General features: G+C 42.3%; 1 protein-coding gene and 1 long non-coding RNA gene across 4 annotated transcripts in view; one reads left to right on the top strand and one right to left on the bottom strand.

Annotated features, from left to right (window-relative positions):
- Window positions 1–19,215, bottom strand: part of Dcun1d3 (defective in cullin neddylation 1 domain containing 3) — a 45,554-nt gene that overhangs the window by 7,939 nt on the left and 18,400 nt on the right. The window lies entirely within an intron of this gene.
- On the top strand, window positions 1,004–12,069 carry LOC119089096. The gene is made up of 3 exons (XR_005092926.1): window positions 1,004–1,337; window positions 2,304–2,484; window positions 11,448–12,069. It is a non-coding gene; the product is annotated as an uncharacterized LOC119089096 (long non-coding RNA).

Here is a 19,215-nt window from a genome sequence, read left to right as displayed (position 1 = left end):
TTCCTAGAAATCTTAAGGTAGCATGGGTTACAAGAAACTGATTCATTTGCAGAACACATCGGAGACTACAGTTCTGACAGAGTGTTCCAGGGGAAATAAGTCTTGTCAACTTTTGCCTTCACATAAGAAAGTTATCTGGACCTGAGTTAAGCCAGAAGACCACCACCTGGCTCTACACCTAATAATCTACACGTTCAAATTTTAACAAAGATTGTTGTTACAGTAGGTCTTTTCCTCCCAGCATAACATAAGCAACACATTGGAGTATAAATTACCTTGTCCTGGTAGCCATGGCAACTAATTGAGCAGAACAATACAGAAGTAGCTAAGTCTACAATAATTGTAGCAGGAATCTTAAAAGTTCTTATTAATAAAAACAAACATGGAGCCACATATTGGGGTGAACTGGAAGATCAGAGAGACAGAACAAGCCACAGCTAACCTCACCTGGCCATCTTCTCAGCTGATCTTGTTTCCTCAGACTGGATGCCTCTGAGTCCTCATCCAGAATGAATCTCAGCTGAACTGCTACTCCAAAGACTAAAAGCTTAACCAGCCAAATGCTGCTAGCTTCTGGTCTTCACGCCTTATATATCTTTCCTTTCACCATCACTCCCTGGGATTAAAGGTGTGTGTCACTTGCCTGGCTGTTTCCAGTGTGGCCTTGAACTCACAGAGATCCAGAGGGATTTCTGCCTCTGGAATGCTAGGATTAAAGGTGTGAGTGCCACCATTTTCTAGCCTTCTGTCTCTGACCCCAGATAAGTTTATTAGGGTACACAATATTTTGGGGAACACAATACCACCACAAATAATGGTAATGGATGGCACTGGTGACACTCCTTAGTAGAAGTCAAGGAGAGTTTGAGGGGCCTTGCCTCACAGACCTCACCACACGGCAGCCATTCCTTCTTCTCCCTGTTCTCCCTCAGATGTGAGGGTACATAAGGAGTAGAAAATTAACTGAAGGCAAGACTCCATGATAAAGCTTCCACATAATAAATACATTGTTTGGTTTTTCAGGCTGGATTCTGATGGAATAGGGAGAAGAGACCATATCCAAGCCACCTGTAATCTTATAATGGTCTGATGGGGAGGTAAAGAGTTACAATGTCAAAACTTCAAGCAGGGACCTAGCCAAATGCCCAAGGGAAGCGCATCTGGTCTCTGGATTCACACAGGTGTACTTCCTAGCTCTACCCTGCTCCACCCACCTCTATGGAGCCTCCACTCCAGGTACTTTCCCAACCTAGGTGTGTCTCCACACCCAATACAATCTCTAAGAGATAGAACTGCTCGATCAAAAGGCTACACTGACACTGAGCAAATTCTTCACTGTGAGTATTTGTTGTAACTTTTATATGAACTGCTAGAAATCTATGACAAAAGCAGAAGCAGCTTCTCTAATACAGTCTACTCAGGACTTGTGCTTAGCCATCAACTAGTTTGCTATAAGAAAAAAATCCATTTACAATTTAGTACTTGCAAAATCCTGCCAACTGCTAGAACAAGGGCAGCCACTGACACTGACTGCTGTTAGTTCTGGATCGGGAGCCACAAGGGTAACGAGGAAAGCAGACACCAGACAAAACTCAGTGGCAGTCCAGCATGGGCCTCCCACTTCTAAGGAGCCTCCATGGCCCTCCTTGGTTCAAATTCAGAGCTCTTCAGAGTCTGAGAATGGGGCAAAGGGTAGTTGTTAAGAAAGGCTAAAAAGATAAAAACAAAACAGCTTCTACCAAACAGTGCCTAGATGAGTTACCTTCAAGAGGAATTGTCTCTAAAAGGAAGCAGTGTAGTCATCTAAAAGGAACCACAACCATTCCTGTAGTTAAGGCAGACTCCTATCAGGGTGTGTCCTATTCTCCACCCTCAGAGACAAAAGACATGTCTACACATGCCCTCAAAAGAACTGCAGCTTCAATTTGCTTTAAACACACACACACACACACACACACACACACACACACACACACACACACACACAAAGACCCTTAAAAGTGCTTTGGCTGTGAAAAGTGACAGACCCAAGCATGGTTTCTCACAGGCTGTTCATACTTTGGGCATGTAGTAAGCCAGAGTGAAACCTATTCAAATTTCAAAAGGCAAGGGGTTAATTCTTGGAAGACCATGATACAAGAGAAGCAACTGTTCCAGCAGAATTCTCTCCAAACAAGGACTGTAGCATGTGGAAGGTCTGGTTTCCAGATTTGTGTTTCTAAAGACTGGATTGCTGAAAGAAACAAAAGGCCCAAACTTACACAAACCCCACATGCTCACAGACTGGCAACTCTAATTCCCAGGCTCGCTGACTCACCAGTGTTTGCTGCTCAGCTCCTGCTGCAGGAGACCCAGCCCCCGGGTGCGATAAGAGGATTTCCTGCCCTCCATCTGACCCACCTACCCAGACCACTCACCCCGCCCCCACTGGACAGATGCTTCAGTACTGCAGCTCCCTCCAAAGCTTGGCACCAAGGCCTAAAGGTAAGGGCAGGACAGATGGGGCTCCCATAGAAGTCTAAATCCCATTTACTCTGCTGAGTCTCCATGTCTTTAGATGACCTGAAGGCTTTTAACATACTCAGAGAAAAAGAGGGAGAAATCAATGTGGACAGATGATCAATCACCCAGTGACAGAAGGTCGGCTTTCTTCCATCATAGTTCCTTTCTTTGAAAGGTTCCCATTTTAGTGGGATGGAGTAGTGGTCTCAAGTGAGAGCCAGTGTTTTCTTATCTTCTGGTGGGTGCTGCTCCTGGGTTGCTCTTTGATTTCTCTTTTCTCTGGGCTTCTCCAGGCCAGGTCACAGCAACCAGCCCTGTGTTCAAGAGGCTGGCAGAACCTTCTTCAGTCTTTCAAAGCTGAAGGTCTCACTGGCTATTGGTTAAATGAGCCTTTGCTACGCAGCCAAGCTCTATACTAACTAAGCACTTTAAGAACATGATTAGCTCATGTGCCCTCCTCACCACAATTCCATTTAAAGACAGGGAAACTGAGGCTCTGCATACATACAGTAAATTTATCCAACATCACAGAACAAACAGAACCTGGAATGTTTAGTTCAAGAAATCACAACCTGTATAACTGAACCCACCCCTGGCAAAGGATCATGGGACAGCACACTGAGTAATGTTCAGAAGCAACAGCACAACAACCTCAGAATTGCAGATATTAACCATCAGCCACCAGAAAGAACACTACACTATCTGCACGCATGATCAAAGACATCCTTAGCACTGCCTTCCCCAGGGCCAGGCCAGCACAGCTGCCATGATTCCAACAAGTATGATGCCCTTGGGCTCAGAGCTCCCCATCCCAGATAGAGAGGAGATGTGCTAGAACTAGTCTACTTGTTCTAGACCTGCTCCACCACGTCAGTGTAGTGAAAGCTCTGTGACTAACTGAATTTCTCAAATCTACCCACATGATTACTGCACATAGTTAGTCAAGAAACAGATAATGTAAGTGGTCCAAACAGCCAGTCCTACCCCAAAGTCATTAGCTCAAGTCCTTCTAAAAAGCAGTCTCACAAGTGCTACTGAGATAGCTCAGGGATAAAGGTGCCTGTCACCAGGTTAGGGACAACCTGAGGATAATCCCCAGGACCTATATGGTAGAGAGGAAGGACAGACTTCTAAAAGTTGTCCCAGACTGCCACATAGAAGCCATGGTACATGAGCGCACGCGTGCACATGCACATACATACACACACACACACACACACACACACACACACACACACACACACACAAATAATTTTAAAATGTTATTAACAACAATAATAATAAAAGGCCAGGCATAGTAATGCATGTGTTTAATCCCAGCACTTGGGAAGCAGAGACAGGTAGATCTCTGAGTTCAAGGCCAGCCTGATCTACATACTGAGACCCAGTCTCAAAAAACAAAAACATTCTAATACCACATCACTGACTATTCAAAAGCTCCAAAGCCCCACCATGTGGAGAATCAGGCTCTCCACAGGAAGTGATTTCCTTGGGATTGATCCTCAATAAAAATCAAGCTGTGCCTGGGTGAATACTTTAAATTGTTAGCCATACCCTGTTCCTAACCTAAGTAGGCTTTCTCTTTCCTCTTTCATCCACTTCTATAGGTCCTGCAAAGACAGGCTCTCTAGCTTTCTAGGCAATTACACTCTGTTAATGGAGGTGTCCTCCCAGGTGGCTCTCCTCCCTCCCATTGCCACCTGCTGACAGCCTCTGCACAATCTAGATACTCCAGTGCCCAGTTTCCAAAAACAACACAATTATTAGTAATGAATACTCTTTTCTATCTGTTAGTATATGGTAACAGCAACATAGAAACATAGCTCTGTGAAACTAATGAGTTCCGGGAAATTAAATGGCGGCACACGAAGGTCAAGGAGCCTATCTAGGGAGGGAGAAAGTACAGTAATGGAAAGGCCGAGTGAATCACAATGATGGCATCTATTAACCAAACCTGTCAGCAGCTCATTCCACTGCACTTCAGAGGACTGTTGAGCAGAGGAAATGAGATAATCCATGTATTTGGTACATAGAAGCATTCAATGAAGTGTCCGCCTCTCTCTGTAATCATTATTATTACTGCTATCACAAAGTCACTGACAGACTCAAGCTTCCTTTACCACAGGAAGTATTCTTCAGTAGCCAGCCCAGCTCTACTATGGCAAGTCAAGTGTGTCTCAGAAGTGACTGCTCTCCTGCTTTAGCTATTGTGGCACAAATGGGTCAAACAGAGCCAAGGACACAGAGAGGTGGAGCAGGGCTGGAAAAAGAAGTGGAGGTGGCGGAACTGTTCACACATGCACTAACTGGGAAACCTAGTCTAAGCCTTTATACTCCCTGGGTATTTATTTACCAGACAAGAACTTGGTTCAGCTCACACTTGAGCAAGATCAGTCCCCAGCTTTTCTCCTTCAGTCTTAGCTCCAGCTGTTTCTGACTCCTTCCCTCCCTCCTCTCCACATCAGCCTCCAGAATCCTCCTCCCTCTGTGCCAGCCCTGGCTGCTGTGCCTGAGGAAAGACTTGGCTGCCTGCCCAGTTCAGTCCCAGCCTCAGGCGTGAAGCAGACACTACTAGGCCCCAAGGGCAATCCTCAGAGGCCTTGGGTCCCTGGAGTTCTCTAGCTCCAGCTGTGCCTATCTCTTTGGTAGTTCCATGAGGTAAGAACCAGGCAAGCGTCTTCAAGTGACTTACTCTTGGTTGTTGAGCCGACCCACAGTGAAGACCAACCCACAGATGGAGACAGGAAAAAAGGAGAGATAAGAGAACTACAAAGAAAACTTGAGAGAGACTCAGATATTGTGGGCCTGGGGCTACAGTTGCACTTTTATAACACGCCTAAGAAGTCAACTGCTATAACTTTTATATTAGGAAACTAAGGCTTCTTAATTGCTACACAATAGGACTACAAAATAAAACCAATCTGCCAGACTTCACTGGGATTTCACAGAGAGGCAGATCTTGTTTGGGTTCTTAAATAGCGATAGGCAGGAAATGGGAAGAGAGAAAACCAATATGGTTATTCTGTGTAATTAACATAGAGTAATAACTATATTTTAAAAATCATGCTGGACGGTGGTGGCGCATGCCTTTAATCCCAACATGCGGGGGAGGCAGAGGCAGGCAGATCTCTGTGAGTTCAAGGCCAGCCTGGTCTACAGAGCAAGATCCAGGACAGGCACCAAAACTACACAGAGAAAACCTATCTCGAAAAATGGGGGAAAAAATTATTACAGGGAGCTGAAGAGATTGGCCCATCAGTAAAGTGACAGTCACAAAAACATGAGGACTTCAGTTTGGATTCCCAGTACCCATGTAAAAGCTGGGCATGGTAGTCCATGTCTAACCCCAGTGTTGGGGGATAAAGACAGGGAAACTTCCTGGGGCTTCCAGGCCAGCCAGCCTAAGTGAATCAATAAGCTCCAGGTTCAATGATGGACCTTATCTCAGAAAATATGGTGGAGAATGACACCTGACACCTGACATTGACCTCTGACCTTTACACATGCACATATACATCACCCACACTTACACAAAGCACTGCATGTATTTATTAAGAATGATATGAACCAGCCGGGCGGTGGTGGCGCACGCCTTTAACCCCAGCACTCGGGAGGCAGAGGCAGGCGGATCTCTGTGAGTTCGAGGCCAGCCTGGGCTACCAAATGAGTCCCAGGAAAGGTGCAAAGCTACACAGAGAAACCCTGTCTCGAAAAACCAAAAAAAAAAAAAAAAAAAGAATGATATGAACCGTTACGTTTAACATATTATATCTCTGTAAGTTAGATAACATTTTCTTCATTCTATAAAAGAAGTAAATAAAATTCAGGGAGTAGGCTTGAGGTAACCAGGTTCTCGATCTCTATCCTGATCCCTCTCCTGGCCTTGCTTACTCTTCTCTGATATGATGTGTGCCAGGGCAATGACAATGTCCCGAGAAGAAAATGTTCTTTATCAACACGTGAGTGGATTCCAGAGGTTGAGGACACCTTGGAGGCTCATCCAAGACTCCCATAAACAATGCATCCCTTCAACAAATCACTTGGCCTCTCTGTGACTCTGACATTAAAATAAGGGGTCTAAATTTGTCTTTTCAAAGTATAATATTCTGGGGCTACCTTCGTCTTTTTTGGCATTTAAAAGAGACTGAAGTTGAAAATCTGGAACCTTCTGAAGACAAGAACTTGCCCTCCTTAATGAATGGCTCCCTTGCTTCTTCTTGTTCATACTCTCAGAGTCAAGCCCAGTAGAAGAAAAATAGGTGACTCCAATCTGAACAATGGGGTGACAGACATCTGGAGTTTGCAGCCTTCCCTTCCTTCATCACTTTTGTTTGAACTCTTAAGGGTCAGTATTCTCCATGGTAAACAGCCCAGAGCAAACTGTCTCTTTGATGTAGTTGATTGGGTCAGAAAGCCTGCTCAGAGGAAGTGTTGGCTGCTCATAGGGAGCCTGTGAAATGAGGAGCTAAAAAAACAGGAGGTGAATGCTATACCAAAAAACAGTGTCAGCAAGGTGTGTCAGCCCTGCCCTAAGACTGCCTTGACAGAAGGGAACAACGCAATGCCCTTCCCCATTTTGTTCCCACCTAGAGTCAGTCTATTCTACAGCCAGAAGCTACCAGTACACACCGGCATTCCCACGTAAGCAATACGAAATTCATGTTTCCAACTTCTATCTAGTTTGGAGAGCTAGCTGGGCCCATGGTCTTACTTCTCACTGAACATGCCAGACACTGAAGAACAGAATGTGAGCCATCCTCTAAACCCTAGGGAGTCTCTAGACAAGACTACAGGAGACAGACTCTTAGTCCCACCTGGCAGCTACAGGTTCTGAGTGACCTTTTCAAAAAAGACTGAAAAGTGGGCACTGTCCAGGTGTAAATGACTTCTAGAAACTTGCAGAGATAATGAGGAAAGACTGAGGGGACTGCTCCTCGCACTAGGAAATTGGGGCTTGAAGGAAGATCACCTTCAGAGATTAAGCATTACCAGAGCTACTTAGTGGGGAAAGCAGTTTCCTCCGCCCAAACAAACAGAACCTGTTTGTTTCTATGTTCGTGTTTTAAACGAGTCTTTGTCCTAAAATGCCCTACACTAGCAAACTCAAACTGCAGCTCTAGTCAGGGTTGGGAGGATCTGGATATCAACCAATCTCAAAAGTGCAAAAGGGAAGAGGCATGAAGGAAGGAAAGAGAAAATATGTTTAAAAGGAAACATACACACTACTTATATGTCTAGTAAATAACCTGGGTCACATGACTAACACCATCCAGCTTGGCACAAAGTCACTTATTTTTATTAGTTTGTCACTGGTCCTTAGGTGTCACACTTGAAATATAATCATACTGTCTAATGATGTTTTCATCAGTGATGGACAATGTCACAATGGTGGTCCCCTAAGATCCACCCCAATGCTGTGGAGAAACAGTGTTCACTTATTCATGATCATGTTGGCACAGATTAAGTACCCTACACTGCCAACTGTAAAAAAGTACAGCACATACAATTAAGTATAGTATATAACATTTAATAAAAAGGTTATGTTACTGGGCTACATATTTACAATGCTACCTTTTTGTTGTTAAAAGATTTCTATAAAACGGCATGTTGTGTGACTGGCAGCAAGATCATACATGTCACATGTATCATCTCCCCTGACTGCATCAAGATACCACATGAAGCCGGGCGGTGGTGGCGCACGCCTCTAATCCCAGCACTCAGGAGGCAGAGCCAAGCGGTTCTTTGTGAGTTCGAGGCCAGCCTGGTCTACAGAGTGAGATCCAGGAAAGGCACAAAGCTACGCAGGGAAACTCTGTCTCGAAAAAACCAAAAAAAAAAAAAGATACCACATGAAATGTGACCTATGCGTAAGGACACTCAATGGCATCCACACAATGACAAACTCACTCAGAATCCATCCCTTAGCAGCCAATGACTAGATACTACTGAGACTATATATCTATTTAAGGTCTGAAGACTAAAACCAGTGTTACTAGCTAGTCTGAGGGCTACTTGCCAAATACAAGCAAGCCAACACAGACACATACCACATAAACTTTCCAAAATGATATAATGAAGCATTTTGGTCTCCAAGCTTTAGAACTGAGTGGCATGTTTACCCAAAATAACCAAAATTGGGCCTTCTCATGTCACCGGCCCACAACTGGGTCTTTTGTTTTTTCCCCCCTACACAACTATTCTAAAGCAGGTCTAACTACCCCCATAAGTGCACAGGGAGGCAGTGGATTTCTAGGTTGGCCATTGTATTAGTTACCTTTCTAATTGGTGTTACCAAATACCTAAAGAAGGAACTCAAAGATTTATTTTGACTGTACTGGAAGATATGTCCACCACTGCAGTAGGAGTGTGAGATAGCAGCTCCTCATATGTTGGCAGATGAGGAAGTAAAGCGGTTAGACTGGAATCCAGAACACATATCACCTTCAAGCCTTGCCCCCAGGGACCACCTTCTGCTGGAGAGGCCGCAGTCCCAAAGGTTCCACAACCTCCCTAGTAGTGCCACCTGCTGGGCACCACATATTCAAATACATGAGCCTGTGGGGGACAACTGTAACAGTCACTCCTTTGTCATCAGTGTCCCTTGCCGACCCCCCTGCTTTCCCGATGGCATTGCTTGTTTAAAGGCAGAAGGCCTATACTCTGGCTCTATGGATGGTTTCCTTCCTTCCTGGGGATGGTACTTCAGTAGACCTCCCTGAAGGTGAACTGCTGATTAGACAGTCATTCCCTGCTTCCAGATAGCATACAGATATTTGTCACCCAGGAGGTTGGCATATTATAGCTAATTAGTCCTCAAACATCCAATTACCACATGAACTGTTCACTTTCTGGTCACCTTCTAAGGAATTCAGCTGAAAAGTAGTTAACTGAAGATGAGATTAGATTTTTGCATTTAGTAAAAGAAAAGAAAGGAAAATTGTGAAATGAGTCAAAAGACGAGGAAAGAACCTGATACAAAAAATGATAAATGACTGCCTGCAAATGCCTTAAAGGAATACTTGAAAGATCACAAATATACAGCTGAGGTTTCTAGAGTCATGTGGTTTCTAAGTAAGCCTCAAGTTTATCACACGGTAACTGATCAATTTCTTAATGCTTGCTCATTCTTTATAAAGAAAATCTAAATCCATTATAAGACCACACATACCAACTTCTTCCTAGAAGCCCCTGATGGAGGCTGGCTGCTAATGCACAGCAGACAGGAAGACAGAGGGACAAAAAGACCTGCACAGCATGAGAATTCTTCCTTTCAACCACATGAGTAACCGGGTCAGAAACGTCTCTGACTACTACCAATTCAGAAGTACTATATATATTTTCTAGAAAGTCCAGAAAATGGAGACAAATCTGTGCATGTATATGCACACGTGTGTGTTGGTGAAAGTCAATGAACTTTACATGGATTCTGGGGTTATTGAACTCAGGTCCCCAAGCTTGAAAAGCAAGAACTTTAATGACTAAGCTACCACCTTAACCCCTCAACAACAATTTTAAATATTGTTATCGCCACAAATGCTCCAGACCGCACATAACTCATAAGGTTAGTTATATCCTACTATTCAATCTGTCCAAATTCTTATACTGTACTCCAGAGGGAGCAAAGAGACTGAGACTCCCTGTGTTGAAACACTGTGCAGCTTAGTATCTCAATGAATGGGCACCATGATTTGTTGTTTTAATTTCTTACTCTCAGATGTTAACTTGCTCTCTATAATTCACTACTATAGGCATACTAGGGTAGTAAATAGAAAATGAAGTTAAAAACCAAAACAGTAATAATTATTTCCTGAGAATAAATTCCAAGAAGGGAAATTAATGGATCAAAGAATATGCAAAAACATTTTATATAAAGTCTATTCTAGCAATGGATACTTTCAACATACTGTATTTGCCGACTAATCCAGTTTCCCTTAAAAAAAAAAAAAAGATAAAAAAAAAAAAAAACTTTGCTGAAAGCATAGAAGATGTTATATTTATAGAAAAACATCCAGGCAGCAAGTAAAGAAGCGTCAGCTTTACTGTGAGCACAAGGACTTAAGAGATTTGTTAAATGATGGAACAAGAAACAAGAGGTTCATCAAATGATCGTCTTTCAGTTTCATCTCAATTTCCTCAATGTATTTTTTTTTTTAAGTACTAGACAAATTTACCTTTTCCACCCTCCCCAAAGTTAAGATGGTACCATCTGAAAGTCAAATGCATCCTCGTCCTCTTAGCACTGGGCTGAGAATCTGGCTCTTAGACTAACCAGAGTCACAGTGACTCTTACGAACATGGGACTGTGGAGCTTTGGAAGCAGAAAGTGGGCTGCATTTAGCCCACAGACCTGTCATACGGGCTTTTGAGCTATAGATGGAATCAAAGGACATTACAGAACCTAACAGAACCATGTATGCTTCCCCACTACCTAGCGTCTTTATCAGATAATTGTTCAAGCTTCACTACTAAGAAGTTCCCTGCCTCTCTCCCTAACTCCTGGGATAAGACTGTGCATATGTGGGATTCATAATGGAGCATGTGACCTAGGCCCACCACTGCCTTATACATTCCTGGTATTACCAGGGGTACACAGGCACCCAAGCCAAACACTGAAAATGGTCACCATACCACAGCTACCAGGGAAAGTAAAATGTCTATTAAAGAGGGTAGATGTGAAGATTAAACAGGCTCTCTTTACTGGGTGAGTTTCAAATCTAATGCATACAGAACTCAAAAATGAGATTCTTAGGTGGAAAGTAATACTGAGCAATTACAAACTGAGTTTTAACAACATCATTCACACCTGGAATCCAATGGCTTCAAGAATAGAGATCAAAGCCTAACTTTCATGAATATGCCAGTCAGTAAATTCCCTTTTACATTCCCCAGATATCAGCTTGTATCACAACTAAAGAGTTCTTACAAAGACACTTAATGTTTCTCAGATCTCCTACTTAGCAGCCCAGAAAGGAAGATCCAATGCTTAGATTCCTGATTGTTCCTGGACCAGCTTACGGAGCCACAATTTCAACCCAATACGTCATGGGTACTCTCAGCTGAACAACAGGAGCAATGATCCCTGGCCCATGAAAGCTGACAAATTCCATTACAACTAGGTGAGCCATTAGGGTACTATTTATATAAGATGGCATGACTAACAAGCTAAAAGAACTATCTTAGCCTTCCTCCAAATACACAGTTACAGAGTATTTACTCCTGCCTTCTACTGTAGAAACATTTTCTCTCTCCTTCATGTTCCTAAGGAAGAACCCCTCTTAACATCCAAGCATCAGGTAACGGGATGTAAAGCAAACTCTCCTGGAAGCCTCTGTACAATAATGACATAACCAATCTTCTTCTAGCTCAAAGGTATTTGATCTAAACCACATCCTATGAAACTGAAAAACCAGACAAGACCAGAATTCTTGGTTTCAATTACTATCACCCAAACAATTTCCCTACGGTAAGAGCCAATTTAGGAAGAATTCGGGTTTCTAAGACAGAGACTAGAAATGTTTGTGGTTTGTCTGTCTTTATTTTACACACACACACACACACACACACACACACACACACACACACAAAATATCCATATATATATATATCCTATGAGGGTTATATAAAGCTCTGTGTGTGTGTGTGTGTGTGTGTGTGTGTGTGTGTGTGTGTGTGTGTGTACACATACATATATACACACACGGGTTAAAACTATTTTGCTTTATTTTTATAACATTTATTTTCACAAATGCTTATATAGCACATGGATACATTAACATGCAGAGATAAACATACTTATATCAAGAGAGTCTAACATATGATAGAAAGCAACAAGCAACATGGTACTGCAGGCTTTGCAAAGTAAGGTATCTCTTGCTGGACATGGTGGTACATGCTTTTAATCCCAGCACTCAGGAGACAGAGGCTGGTGGATCTCTGTGAGTTCAGGGCTAGCCAAGAATACATAGTGAGACTCTGTCTCAAACAACAACAAAAACAAAAACAAAAGAGGCTACTCAGTTCTTGTCTATTTCCTGCCTAAATCACCACTACCTAAGTGTCAATGCAATGCTGTCTATTTTAGTTGCCCTGACAGGGCCTATTTTAGGAAAATCCAACATGAGAAAACTCCAAAAAGCAATAGAACCAAAGGCGCTCTCTTCTGGTCATCACTATGTTGGACAAACTAAGGGCAGCTACAGACCCAGAATAAATTGTGTATGTGAGTGCACACACATTTTGCACCTACTAACAGAGGGTTCATTGAGTTGCATGCAGCTTTCTGAACTATCATCAGTTTGCATGTACTTCAAGAACCACATCCAATCCTATCATTCCTGAAGTCCTACCTGTGCCTTCTACAAAGAACAGGACATGCTTTGTATGAAAAATAACTAGGTTTACACATCTCCACAGACACTATGCAACTCATGTTCTCACCTTAAGTTTGGGAAAAATCAAAAGATCGTTTCATACCAGATGTGTCTCAATTCAAATACTGCGATGGACTCAACCAATCTATATGTCATTGTATGCTAATCTGGGACAACACTTTTGTTTGTTTCGTCTTGGTTTTCTTCATTTTGATAGTTTGGATTTTCATTTGTTTTGCTTTGTTGTTTGTTTTTGTTTTGTTTTGCTTTTTGAGACAAGGTATCATGATGTAGCCTTAGCTAGCCTGAAAGTCAAGAGATCTCTGCCTTCCTCTGCCTCACAAGTGCTGGAACTAATTGTAGGTGTGTGCCACCACGCCCAGCTGCTTTTGTTTTTTGGTTTGCTTTTATAGATATAATTAGAGTCCAGGCTGACATTGAGTTCATGATCCTCCTGCCTCAGCTTCCCAAATGCTGTGATTACAGGACTGCAACACCAGTCAGGTTTCATTCTCTGAGAGTCTCGTTGTTGATTTATCTGATCCTCCAAACAGAACAAATTTTATCCTGTGTACCTCAGTTCCTAGGCACACAGCAAACACTTGATGAACCACTAATAGTGTGGTGGTTTGAATAAGAATGTCCCACGTAGACTTATATATTTGAATGCTTGATCCCCAGCTGGTGAGTTATTTAGGAAGGATTAGGAGGTGTGGCCTTGTTGAAGGAGGTGTGTCACTAGGGGTGGGCTTTGAGGCTTCAAAAACCCACACCAGGCCTAGTCTCTATCTCTGCCTATAATGTACAGATCAGATGTGAGCTCTCAGCAACATGCTTGCCTGCCACTGTGCTCCCTTTCCATGATCAGGGATTAAGCCCCTGAAACTGTAAGCAAGCCCCCAATTAAATGCTTTCATAAGTTGCCTTGATCATGGATCATGGTATCTATTCACAGCAATAAAACAGTAACCAAGACAAATAGTGAGTGTTCACAATGCACAAAGCACTAGTCTGTCACTTTACTGCACTCACTCATGATGAATCAGGCATGCTTAGCTCTTGCCCCAGAACAGTTATGCCCAACTAATCATATTTATACCAATTCTGACGAAATGATGTTAATAACAAAGAGAACTGAATCCTATGGATAGAAAACTCAATTTCACTTCTCAAGAGTTGGTTCTTAAGGTCATATTTCTTTGAGACCCCTTCCCACCAGTACTCTATCACCTTCAGAAAAAAGGAGGGAGTGGTTGTCTTATTGTTCCAATTATTCTCCACCTCATCAGTTTCTCAAATAATGTGATACGAATAGCTTCTTAACCAGTAGTAATATGGCTCCATCTCTCTCTTCACTTCATAAGCTAATTTTCACCTCTTATAATAAAATAGAGAATTTGAGACTGAAAACACAGAGTTCCATCTGTCTCTTCTGATCCATACATACCTCATTCCCCTGGATGAGGGGAGGGCATCACATTATTCACAGAAATCATTCCTGCCTCTTCTTTTACCAAAGGTGCAAGGCCAAAGGTTAAGTGAAGCCACAGACACACAACACTCTAGGAAGATTGGTGGAAACCTTCAGGGGCTGGCTACCCTCTCCAGCTCATATGTAAAAATATCTTATTTAAAGAAGTTCAAGACCGAGAGCCTAGTTTTGAATACTGTATATACTTACTTCAATAGGGATTCAACTACTGAAAACATGAAGGACTAGTGCCACTTTACAGTTCTTGAGATACTTGCTGCCACTATGTTACTCACAAAACTCCTTGATGCTGGGCGTGGTGGTGTACAGAAAGAGGCAGGCAGGTCACTGTGAGTTCCAGGACAAACAGGGCTACAGAGAAAGACCTTGTCTCAAAAAAAAATTTTTCCCCTGATGAGAGAGTGGCGTTTGATTTATCTTACTATGGCATGTACCTTGTCAAAGTAAGAGATGAGAGCAACACAGCTCTACCTCTTTGGATCCCCTAGAGACAATGAACTATGCTGTATATGGCAGCAAGAAAAGACCAAAAACTAAAGTCCTAAACAAAGCTTCCAAAGCCAGACATACTTGCCAAGAAGCAAAGAGCAGATTCCACCTCCACTGGCTGGCAGGCAGGCCCACACATTCTGCTTAGCCATGTGAAACAGCCGACTCTTGTTCTCCCCACCCCCAGGCCCACTTAGGATATTTGGGGTAGCAAGAGAATAGCAACACTGGTGACTTTTCTAGGAGATGTTGTATAAAAATAGAGCTTCCAATTTTAGGCCTAAAGTTGAAAAGAAAAATAGCCAGAATTAGAAGTTTGTTTTAACACAATACATCGCAAATTTCAAGTATTACAAGTTTAAGTGCTGGTGGCTGAGGAGGAGGTCACACCACCACAGCGCTCCTCAGTGAGTCAGCAAACAGTAAGGCTGGTTTAACAGTGCATATCCACCAGGGACAGAATTGAGAAGTCTACCGTGTGCGGTGATGGAAAACCAAACTGACTCCTCCTGTGCTTGTCCACAGTGCCGGAGCTGACACAGATGAATCTCGGCAGCAACTTACAAGACAAAAAAGTTAATAAACCTTTTTTGAGGTTGGTCAAAGAAGAAATGTTTGAAACGACTCATTTTTCAGAAATTAGTCAGTGTAACGGGGGTAGGGGGTATCTTCTAAACTAATTTTCTAAACTTCACCAACTTTTTGATTTCTGGATTTTAACACCCATTCTTCATCAACACACCTTATGTCGAAGCAAAAGCCAAATGCCTTCTTTTACAGCAAGCTGGTAGCTCTTCAGGTATGAGAATCACTCTGGCAGAACTGGGGAGAACAACAGAAGACCCAGAAAGACACCATCATGATAATAAAGGCCTCCAAAGGTTTGTGGGCGCCATAAATTACATAACAAATCCATTCTGCGAGGCAGCCAGGATTAACTCCCATTCATCCGCCGGGTTGACTCAGTATTGCCAATGGGCTTATCAAATGGAAGGCTCATTATCCACCACAGCTGAGCGAAGACACAGTGATTGGTCTCAGTGTGTAACAGCTTGCTGACATTAACTATTCAACCAGAAAAATCAATCTTACAAGTTTAAAAAAAAAGTCATTACTCCCTCCCACCCCAAGTAAGTTTTTCTGACTGAATTTGTAAGGATGTAATATGACATCTTACTATAACAGATGCATTATTATGTCTATTACATGTGCAGAGATGGGTGCATTTTATATGATTTACTTCCATGGAATTCATGGCCCATGATGACAGTCAAACATAATCAGCCCAGCACTTAGGAGGCAGAGGCAGGCAGATCACTGTGAGTTCGAGGCCAGCCTGGTCTACATGGCAAGTTCCAGGACTATGCAGAGAGATCCTGTCTTTAAAAAACAAAAACAAAAACAAAAAAAAGGGGGCTAGAGTGATGGCTCAGTGATTAAGAGCACCCACTGCTCTACCAGAGGACCCAGGTTCAATTCCCAGCACCCCACATGGCAGCTAACAACTGTCTGTAACTCCAAGATCTGACACCCTCACACAGACATACATACAGGTAAAACACCAATGCACATAAAATAAAAATAAATTGTTTTTTTTTTTTTAAAAAAAAAAAAAAAAAAGATCATACCCAGTACATAGAAGAGAAAGAACACTGCTGTCTTGGTGACAGTGTCTTAGACTGCAACCCCCAAGAAGGAAGAAGTGCGTGTAGTACATGAACAGAGCCATCTGACATCCAAGGATAGGTTCCTAAAGAATCCAACAGAGACTCTGAGGAAGCTGGAGAGGGGAAGGCGTAGGGGAGAGAAAACAAGAGAATACTTCATAGGAAGTATGTTCACACATGTGACATATGAACACAAAAGAGGACTACTTGGGAGGAGACAGAGGATCAAGAGAAGGGGGTGAGGGAGGGCAGTTAAGAAGAAGACAAATAAGAACAAGTGTAAAATGACAAACACAGATGAAAATGCCATAATGAAACCCATTACTTCACATGCTAACTCAAAATTAAAAGGGACAGCAACTACAGAAAAAATGAAAAATAAGTACCTACTATGTATCTGGTGCACTGCACAATCTGTCTTCAGGCTTGTGACTCTAGGTACTCTCCCAAACTGTCCACAAATACTTCCCTAAAGTTCTCTATGCACCAAGCACTGTGTGTAAAACATTTTACACGCAGTAAACAATGATATAACACTAACACTAGTATCTTGGGTTTTATTCTCACCACTTCACAGACTGAAGACTGAGGTACGAATTCTAAGTAACTGGCCAAAGGACCTGTGTTTTATTACTGCTTCTCAAAAGTAAGAGTAACAAGCTGGGTATGGTGGCATCTGCCTTTAACCTTAGCAGAAGCAGGTAGATCTCTGTGTGTTCAGGACCAGCATGCTATACATAGTAAGTTACAGGGTAGCCTAAGCTACACAGTGTGAGACCCTGTCTTAAAAACAAAACAAAACAAAAACCTCCCAAACAAGAGCTGTTTTTTATTTGGGGCACCTAAGTCCTTAAGCCTCTGAGGAGAGCTTGAAAGGGGGGTAGCAGCTTTCAAACTTTAACTGCAAACTGCAGCAAGAAATGGATTCTGGGGCTGGAGAGATGGCTCAGGGACTAACAACACTGGCTGCTCTTCCAGAGGACCCAAGTTTGATTCCCAGCACCCACATGGTAGCTCACAGCTATCTATAACTCCAGTTCCAGAGGACTTTGTAGCGTGAATCTTAAAAGTTCTTATTAATAAAATCAAACCCGAGGCCAGTTATTGGGGTCAATGCTGGTAGATCAGAGAGACAGAACAAGCCACAGCTATCTCACCTTGCCAGTTCCTCAGCTGGTCCTGTTTCCTCAGACTGGAAGCTTCTATGTCCTCATCCCAATGGCTCTCAGCTGAACTGCTGCTCAAAAGCCTGAAGCTTAACCAGCCAAATGCTTAACCAGCCAAATGCTTCTAGTTTTTGGTCCTCACGCCTTATATATCTTTCTGCTTTCTACCACCACTCTCTGGGATTAAAGGCTGGCTTTCTGGGATTAAAGGCGTGTGTCACCTTGCTTGGCTTTTTCCAATGTGGCCTTGAACTCACAGAGATCCAGAGGGATTTCTATCTCTGGAATGCTAGGATTAAAGGTGTGTGCTATCACTGCCTAACTAATGGCTTTTCTGTTCTCTGACCCCAGATAAGTTTATTAAGGTACACGATATTTTGGAGAACACAGTACCACCACATTTCCTCTCTTTTTGTCTAAAATTAAAGAAAGCTTGTAACTAATACAAGAAAAACTATCCAATAAGTATATACAATATATACAGCCAAAAATTACATTAATGATATCTAGTCCATTAACATTTGACAGATTCAGATAAAACCTCCATTATATATTTTAACAATGTCCAGTCCAGTAACATCTGATAAACTCAGACCAAAAAATTTTCATTACTTATCTTATTTAAAACAAGTAGTTCCTTTTTAAAAGTAGATTCCATAATCTTCCTTTTTATCTTATCATATCCATATTCTCTTTTTTCTTTTCATAATAGATTCAGTAGTCTATCTTTTGTCATTTTTATATCTTCCCCTTTTTCTTCAGTGTAGATTCAATGATCTACCTATTTATCCTATTATTTCTTTATCTTTTTTCTCAGAGTAGATTCGATGATCTATCTCATATCTATATTCTCTTTTTCTTTTTGCTTTCTAGGGGTGAAGATATCTTTAGGGAATCTTGAAAAGAAAATTTTTGGGTTAATCATCAAGTCCTGTATCATTTGTCCAGTCTCTGCATAATAGGAAAGTTCAGGGCTTGTTTCAAGTCCTTGTTCAAGTAGTCTGTCAGGCTGGATCATCTCAGCTAGTCCTCTAGAAATTGTCCTGACCAGTTTGTAGTCCAAAGTCGATTTTTCCATGGTGTTAATCAGCTTAATGGCTTTATCATAGTCCATGTGGAATCATCGTTGTAGGATCCTGTCATCTTTTTGAAGATTTCAAAGTCACTGTTAGGCGTGGTCATGGTTTCATGCAGACTCTTTTTTTTTTTTTTTTTTTTTTTTTTTGTGCCTCCTCTGTGGTCTGGAGCAACCACAGTCTGATAAATGTCTGTCTCTCGGAACCATGAACATTCTTCCCTAGAACAGAAAATCTTCACAGCAATTTTTCCCCACCATTTGTCTTGCCAAACTTTTCCAAACTGACCTTTGGTCCTGGCAATTCTTCTCTGAACCAGCAGCAGTAAACCCTTCGTCCCAGGTAGCAGCATCACCGCAATCACCAACATGATGAGAAGGAGCTGGCAACGTGGAGCAGTAGCCACTGTTTCCATGGTCCCACCACTGTTTGTGGTTCAGTCCAGGCCAAAGC

Source organism: Peromyscus leucopus, chromosome 1 (genome assembly GCF_004664715.2).
Source record: "Peromyscus leucopus breed LL Stock chromosome 1, UCI_PerLeu_2.1, whole genome shotgun sequence".
Lineage (NCBI taxonomy): Eukaryota > Metazoa > Chordata > Mammalia > Rodentia > Cricetidae > Peromyscus > Peromyscus leucopus.
The sequence above is the reverse complement of the archived record's forward strand: the minus strand, read 5'-3'. Positions and strand labels throughout refer to the sequence as shown.